We start from the raw sequence: 8,735 nt of genomic DNA, 5'->3' as shown, positions 1-8,735 counted from the left end.
CACGGAAGGCAAATATTCACACTGTTCATCTCCCTTACTTTCCAGAGTGGAGTGACTGCATACAAGCCCCTTATTGGAAGCAGTTTCTGGTCCACAAGTCATATTCAGGAATTGTTTGGGAAAATGTTCGTTAGCTTAGGAGAAAACCACACCTGTGAATTGAGCAGAAGTTGGGCAAGGTGACCAAAGGGGTTCTCCCCCAACCTCAATTTTTCTGTGATTTGATGAGTATTTCACAGTATAGATTACCAAATTTCACTACTTGAACTGTTCATCGGCATTGTCTGATGCAGTTGTGTAGATGTACGCATAGAATCTCTCCTGGGAGAGCTCAGAGGCCTGTGAGTCCTTAAGCTGTGCTGCCTTGAAGAGCACCGGCCCACCCCATCCTAGAGTCACAGCACCATGCAGGTGAGCGCAGCAATTGACTTGTATTCATTTTCTGTTTCAATGGTCCGGAAAAGTGAAAGGCCTGTAAGGTGGGAGAATTCCTGACAATGCAAAATCCAGGGACAAGAAAACAAGACTTGGAGTGACTAAAAGAGCAAGGCCAGAGGGGTGCAATTGCAGAGATAAAAAGACTGGAAAATGAAGTTATTGAGATGAAGGCAAGGATGAGGTATGGAGAAGAAAAACTCAAGTAAGGTCTTTTGTCACAGCAAATGTAAACTGGTGAGCGCTGGTTCAAAATATAAATCCAAACACTTTCTCTGCTTCTTGGTAATTCAGAAAATAGTTTTGCCTTAAACAATTTTTTAATTGTTTTCCAGTACAGAGGATTCTCTTTTCTCAAATTTTCAATGCAAAATTAAAAAGGTTTCATGCAAAAATAATAAGCACAGTAATTATTTCTAAGGATTCAAACAATTAATATATATTTTGCTAAATTTTATCCATAACTAATATATATTCTGTCTGACATAACTTTTAAATCAGGTGTTTTCAACAGTTAGGTCATACATATCTGTAGACTTCCTCACGTCTCCCTTGTGTCTGTTTCTCCGTCAGCATAAGTGAATGGTTGAACAGGACAGGGAGGTAATTGCAAGGTGGCATAGGCAATCAGCTTTCACCTGTTAAATACTGGAGCATTTTTAAAGAAGGTGGAAGCGAAGCAAACATACTTTATACCCACTGGTTCAGGAATAAATTTTCAACAAATTGTCCTGACAATAACATTTTAATATCTGAAGTGATTTTTTGCCTCTTCTATTTTACCCACCTAGATCCCACTGCCAGGTATTTGGCACTCAGAGTTCCTTTAGAAGGAACACAGCCAGTAAAACTATAGTCTGATGACTATTTTGTCCATATCCCAGCTACGTTACTACTTTTGATCTTCTGGACAGAAAAGAGTTTTGCATATATATATACAAAAGTTCTACGCCATTTTATGGAGTGTCCATTTCTTCTGGAATTTGCTTGACTTTCATTACTTGCTGACTTTTGGATGTATTTTGAAGTGTTGTTTCTTTTTAAGATGCTGTCACATCCAGCCATTCCCACCAAACTGATTTTGCCAAAAGATATGAATGGAAAAAAAATGGACATAGTCCACTCACTTTTTACTGTTGAGTTACTGACTGATCTCTAACCACTATGAACAACTGCTAAGATATGAGATGATGTAAAGGCCTTCAAAAAGGCCATTTCTTTTAGTTCTTTCAACACCATTTTTTCCAAAGGAAAAAAACTGAAACACATGTGAATAAAGCCAAACACCCTTTAGTGGCACTTACAAGAAATAAAAAGAAACGTTACAGTGGTTTGATCTGAAAAAAGCCAAACAATGTAAAATTCAAGCTGGGGCAATGTAGATAAATTTTAAACCGTTATCCATTCAGTCCTGTCTCTGTATAAAACATCCAGAGACACATTTTTTATGAAAGAGCCAATGCTTCTGCTTTAGCAACAGGACTCTTTGTGTGTGTGTGTGTTTCTACCAAGAAAAAAACAAGCAAGATATGTTCTAGATGGTGTCAAAGATTTTGGTAGCTACATAAGAGGTCAAAGAACTTCACTGATTCACTGACACTCAAATCATTCCTTTCCACTTGTCCTCTCTGAAGCTCACCACATTAAGTCTGAGTTCAAATGGTTTATTATCCTGTAATCTAAATTATGAGGTTGGGCAAAGAGGTGCCTGGCATTTGAAATAAACAACAGGAAGAAGTAATAAATCAGAACAGTTCACCCTTGAATGGAAAGGCTGCAGTCAACCTTAGGCCTTAGGCTGACAGCTCTTTATATTACAATGAAGACCATGCACTAAACTTGTCCAAGATCCCAGTGAAAATGGAATAGGTTTTTATATTTCTGTGTTGATGTTACAGATATTTTATTGTCTGTGAAATATGTTCATTGTTCTAGTGTATTCTCATTAAAGGTATAAAAAACGATGTTGAAGAGAATAATTTTTATATGAAAATTTCACTCAAATTACTAAAATTTTACTAGAACAAGAAAAAAGGCCAGGTTGGACAGAGTTTTGAGCAACTTGGTCTAGTAGAAGGATCCCCTATAATGGGATCAAGAGGAACTGAGGAGCCACATACAAGTTACAGAAATTGATCGAGATTTCTTTAACCACAGCATACAGAGATATTCGTGTATTGTACCATCTTAAATTATTAAATGTGTCTTCATTTATGCAGGGACTGTATTCCTGCTGAGATTTATACAATGCTGATCAGAAAGTCAGCACTTACTAAGTTAATAATAATAGAATGACATATTGTGAGTATAAAGGTTTATACTATCAAGTTTTACTTTCTTTTTCAGGAACTTTGACAACCGCTTTTTACACTATATTTTTGTTTTAAGTCATAATCCATAATTATGGAGAGCTGAATTACCAATGCCAGAGTAACAAGATTAATACCTTTTTGACAGAATTTAATAATATGGTTTTATAATATTTAATTTTGTTCATAAAATATCTCTCAGTAGGAAACTTTTTTTTTTACTTACCTAAACATTATTGCTTTAAAACAATTTAATTCATATTTCCTGGCACAAAGAATTTATTATGAAGGCTTGTTGGGAGCAGGCTTTTATAGGTTTGTGCAGGGATTAGTTTCAACTGAATTTGGATATTCAACCAATTTTGACAAGTATAGTCCACTGAATGTGGGCAAATAATACAGTCCTTAATTCACTTATCCTCTTTCAAATGTTCCAAGGCCTTCAAAATCATGTTATGTATGTAGTCTGGATAACAAACTTCATGTAGGTCTTGACTTGATCTCTAGAGAAAGCATCCAACCATCAGTGCAGCCGATACTGTTTTTCCTTAAGTGAAATGGGAATGAGGGCAGAATATGCTCTGTTACGTAACGTATTAGCAGAGAATGTCACGTTCACCAACAAAAATTCAATCTGCAATACCAAAATTTCTATGCAGCACATGAGGTAGCAGAAAGTCCTGCATCTCTGCTGTGCACCAACAATTAATGCCTTTTGTTACAAAACCAAGCAGCAAATCTCTATTCATGCCATGCATACATTTGGTGAGCTTGAAAAGCTGTTCCTCAAAGAAACCCAAGTGATGTAGATAGTTTGCCATTACCATGCAAAGTCTAGCCTATCACTCAACTGCAGCCTGGATCCTACCTGGATCACAGGTTATGGAGGCACCAGTGCAGCCTGTGGTGTTTGTAGGAGATGAGTGGGGTGATTTTTTGCGATCTTCAAGGACAAAGAGCCGAGGGAAAAAGCCCAAAGTTCCTGGCTGGTGGGAAGATGTGTGGACAGCAATGAGCAGCTGAGATCCACACCTCTATTCAGTCCCCTGAGCTGCAGGTTTGGAGGACCAATACACAGCTGGGTTTCTAGCCCTACTGTTAGTTATCTATATATTTATATCAGTGACAGATGCAAATAATAAAATACAAACTGAAACCACAAATGAAACTGATGACCATCTCCAAACTCTCAGGTCATCATGTTTTCTTTACCTCTAAATAGAGATTAAATTGTTTCTTGGAACAGGAAAAAATAATGAAGTTATGAATAGTCTGTAAGGAGCACCGTCATTTCCACAAGATTGGAAAAAACCCAAAACCATTGTCAAACCCCAGAACCAAAAACTGTCAAACCTAGATGCTGATTACCTAAAAAAATGCTATAGCTTTTTCAGAGCTTTTACTTTATCCTTCCTGCAGCTGAGTGCCCCTTATCCTCTATGGCACTGTGACACAGCATCACTGCATGGCAAGCTTACACCCATACAGAAGTTTGCACAGGGAAAAGGATGGCTCCAGTCATGAGGAAACTGCAGGGACAACATCTGAGGAAGCTTTCACAGGCTAGGTAAAGTTTTTGCTGTACATCCCTATATGCTTCTAAGACTGTTTCATTGTGCAATCTGGTCCTATTCACATCAATCCAAAATCCGTCCACCTGCAGAATCCAAGATCATCTCCCCTATGAGATTCATTTGCAAAACTGAGACACAGAATGAACACATCACAGACAAAAACTCTGAAGGAAGAGGAAAAAAAAAATCTACTTTCTTTTTCAGTTTGTGGGAGTGTTTAGCTGTGTGAATATGTACAAATAGTCATTAAAAGAAAGGTAAGTATGTTTAAAAACAAGTCAGGACTTTTTTCTTCAGTATTAAAAGCAATGTAGAGAAAAACCCTCACAGCTGCTGTGGGGTAAATTGCAGCTTGATCAGAGATATGGATCAGATGAGCACAGAAAGCTGCTGAGAGTACAGTCCAATTTCTCCACTGACTTTACTTCCATAAGTTTGTTACCTTCTTCTAAGATATCATAGTGTGATTGGAGAAAAAATTATTCTTATCAGAATGTGTATAAACATATTTGTCCATAAAATTTATGGCAGCTAGTTAGAGTAGGAGTTTTTCTGCCTACACTAAGAAGAAAAACAAAAATAAAGCTTTCATAGACTCATAGAAATATTTAGGCTGGAAAAGGCCTTTAAGTTCATTGAGTTCAACTGCAAATTTTACACAACTTTCTAAGCCTTGCACAAGAAAAGTAAATCAGAATGATTTACTGACAAAAGGGAAATTAATGGGCACACAGAGCAATCAGTAATCAGAAGATTCAAACCAAAGAAAATGAAGGATTTTTTCCACTTACCAAATTGTTACACTGTGGAACACAGTGCTGCAGGATTTTCTGTATGCAAAATGTGTAAAACAGCTAAAAAGGGGGGCAATTAACCAAGTCGCTCAAACTCCAAGAAACAGGAAAATCCTCTGGCTCAGGAAGTCTCTAAAATGCAGATTAGTAGAGCTGGGAGGGTACAGTTCTTATTCGCTTTCTGCAGACACCAACAGCCAGCTACTGATACCAAGCATAGCTCTGAGCAAAACAGGCATTTTCTTTAACCTGGCAGAATGATTTTTGTATTCTTCTTCAGTACAATTTGATTTTCACACTCCTTACAGTACTGAAATTTTTCTTCTATCAGAAAAGATACCAGTTTCCATTTGGCATTCCTAGAGCTCTTTCAGCTGTCAGGGCAGAGGGATTTAAGCTGGCCACAAGTGAGAAACAGCCTTGTTATACATGCATTGGTCTTTCATAGTTTTTTGTATGTCATGGGTGCTGTCAGTGACACAAAGAGGTTTTGATGAGCACCTGCTGCTTCATATTAACAGACCATAAAAAATGGAGCTGTGGAATTAAGCTATTCACAAAAATGAACCACCGAATCATATAATGTATAGGGTTTGAAGGGACCTTAAAGATCATATATTTTCAAACTCCCTGCTGTGGGCAGGGACACCTTCCACTAAACAAGGTTGCTCAAAACCTCATCCAACCTGGCCTTGAACACTGCCAGGGATGGGACAGCCAGAACTGCTTTATGTTCCAATGTCCCACTACCCTCATAGTTGAGTATTTCTTAATGTCTAATCTAAATCAACCCTCTTTCAGTTTAAAGCCATTACCCCTTGTCATCTCACTACCACATCCCTTTTGTGTTGGGGGTCTCAGATCTGAACACAATGCTCCAGGTGGGGTCTCATGAGAGCAGAGGGAAGAATCCTCTCCCTCAGCCTGCTGGACACTCTTCTTTTGATGCAGCCCAGGACACTGCTGACTTTCTGGTCTGCGAGCGCACATTGAAGACTGCTCACGTTGAGCTTCTTGTCAATCAGTACCCCCAGGTCCTTCTCCTCAGGGCTGCTCTTAATCCATTCTCTTCCCAGCCTGTATTTGTGCTTGGGATTACCCCAACCCAGGTGCAGGGCCTTGCATTTGGCCTTGCTGGACTTCTCAGGATCTGCATTGTCCCACCTCTCCAGCCTGTCAAGGTCACTCTGTATAGCATCCCTTCCTTCCTGCATCACACAGCTTGGTGTCATCAGCAGACTTGCTGGGGGTGCTCGATCCCACTGTCCATATCACTGACAAAGATGTTGAACAGCACCAGCCCCTGTGGAACTCCATTCATCACTAGTCTCCACTTGGACATCAAGCTGTTGACCATAGTGCTTTGAGCAACACCATCCAGCCAATTCTTTATCTAAAGTGGTCCATCCAGCCAATCCACATCTCCCCAGTTTAGAGACAAGGATTCCATGCAGGACAGTGCCAAATGCCTTGCACAGGTCCAGGTAGATGATGTTAGATGCTCTTCCCTTATCCACTAATGCCGTGGCCCAGGCCATCATATTTGTCAGGCACAATTTGCCCTTAATGAAACCATATTGGCTGTCACCAAATAAGAAAGACAGTGCATCTGGATACATAATGAAGGAGAAGAGCAGGAGCAGGTCATTTCAGCTATCTAGAGAACTAGCCCGTATGTGTATGTCTGTGATTTCTTTCAGAGGGATTTAAATCTTTATATCAGTGGCACAGTAGTGTTTTTATTAAAACCATACCCAGGCATTTCCCAAATCCAGTATATATTTTTAATCATAGTCACTTCTATTTAAGCCCTCCATTGCATTTTAAGATCTTTGCTTCTTGGCTTACTACTGAGTAGCATGAAGGTCAGTGCTTAATGCAGGCTTGCAGTAAATTACACTTCTTCAACCGCACTTTCAATACAATTTTGTCAAAAATCTTCTAGGAAAACTGCCATTCCTACTAATGACAAATTTCATATGCTGGTTGGTCTCCATCTCACTAACTCCAATTCACTGCTAGCATTCAGAAAATGGCTCAATTAGTAGAGACTTTGAGAGATGTTGCTGCAGGAGATTTGTGAGGAGAGATGCCAGCAGATATACGTGAGTCATTTTTCAGCTCAGGAGGCTTCAGCTCTGATTGCACAGACTGATTCTACTTAATTCATTTCTTTCTTTCCATGTATGTGAGAGAGACAGCAGGTGAACAGTAAAATACAAAAACTGGAGAAAAAATAGGTATTATTAAAGTGAATCAAAGTAACAAATGGGTTGGCAAGTACATGGGTAGATTATCTATGATTCATGAGCCTGTACTATTTTTCAAATGCCATTAGCCAGGCAATGACTATATGGAGATGCCAGTAAATCCCTAAAGTTTCCTGAATTTTGCAACTTTCACTCTAAGTCTCTGAATTCATACAGCTTTTTGGAGATCTGAATGCTGTTCTCACTTTGCTCTGCACAGGGGTTTGGAGCAGAGACCTCCTGAGCTCCTGTCCAGCCCAAATGACTCTTTGACTAATGCTTCCTGTTTAAAAAATATACGCTGCCTCTTCTGGGAGTGAAAAAGTATGTAGTAGAAAAGAACTTTGGAGGTGTTCAAGTCCAGGTTGGACAGAGCCTTGGGTGGCATGGTTTAGTGTGAGGTGCTCCTGCCTAAGGCAGGGGGGTTGGAACTAGACGATCTTAAGGTCCTTTCCAACCCTAACTATTCTATGATTCTATGTCTCAGACAATAAGAAGTGAATGTGGACACTAGAATTGCAGAGTTCCCACATACATAAAAGTCTTGAGAATAGTAACAAAGAATGTATTTAACTGAGGGGACAAAAGTAAACAATTCACAGTCATCTAGGTGTATGGGGGAGTAATTTGGTGAAGACCTACTTTACATCAGTCAGCAAGGGGCCAGAAAGAACAACCAAGCAGTACCTGAGCTGTCTGCTCTCCAGTGTTTTGAATCAGGATGATAGGCTACCTGCTGGTAAAGACTAACAAAGTGAACAATGCAAAACTCATTTTAGGGGTGGACTGTGAAATCCTATGATTCATTTTTTAACAGTTGAAGGAGTGAACGGCCTTAGTTGTGCCAGTGGATCGACTCCCTCCCATCAGTGTCCCACAGAAATTCCCTGACTGAGGGATGGATTTGCAGTTAGAAGCAATAGTCATGGCCAGGAAGAAATCAAAAGATTCAGATGAAGATGACATGGCTTATAGAGCAAAAATGACATAATGTGCATCTCTAGTTGATCTCACACTTCTGAGTTGTGAGATTTGGTCTCGTCTTTTGTTCATTCTGGAAGGAGAAGCATTGGAAAATGAATGTGGATGATCTTCTAATAGCATCTGGTTCAGTAACGATACAAGAAACTCTGGAGCTTTTTCCAGTTTCAGATTTCTTTGTACAAAGAATGCTGAGTATTCTTAAGGATGCCTTATGGGTTCCAGTATTTTTTTCATAAATAATTAGAATTCTCCTCTTCCTTCAGATTCTTGTCTTTATGTTGATTTTTTAGTAAGCTGAATTCTTGCAGTTTTCAGTGAAGGTTTCTAAATTCCACACACCTTAGAGTCACAGAAAAAAACAACCCCAAAACCAAACCAAAACACTTTAGG

This window comes from Pezoporus flaviventris, unplaced genomic scaffold (assembly GCF_033815535.1).
Source record: "Pezoporus flaviventris isolate CSIRO_AGI_PZ_B2104156 unplaced genomic scaffold, CSIRO_AGI_Pfla_v1 ptg000047l, whole genome shotgun sequence".
In the NCBI taxonomy this organism is placed as follows: Eukaryota; Metazoa; Chordata; class Aves; order Psittaciformes; family Psittacidae; genus Pezoporus; species Pezoporus flaviventris.
Note: the sequence above shows the minus strand (reverse complement) of the source record.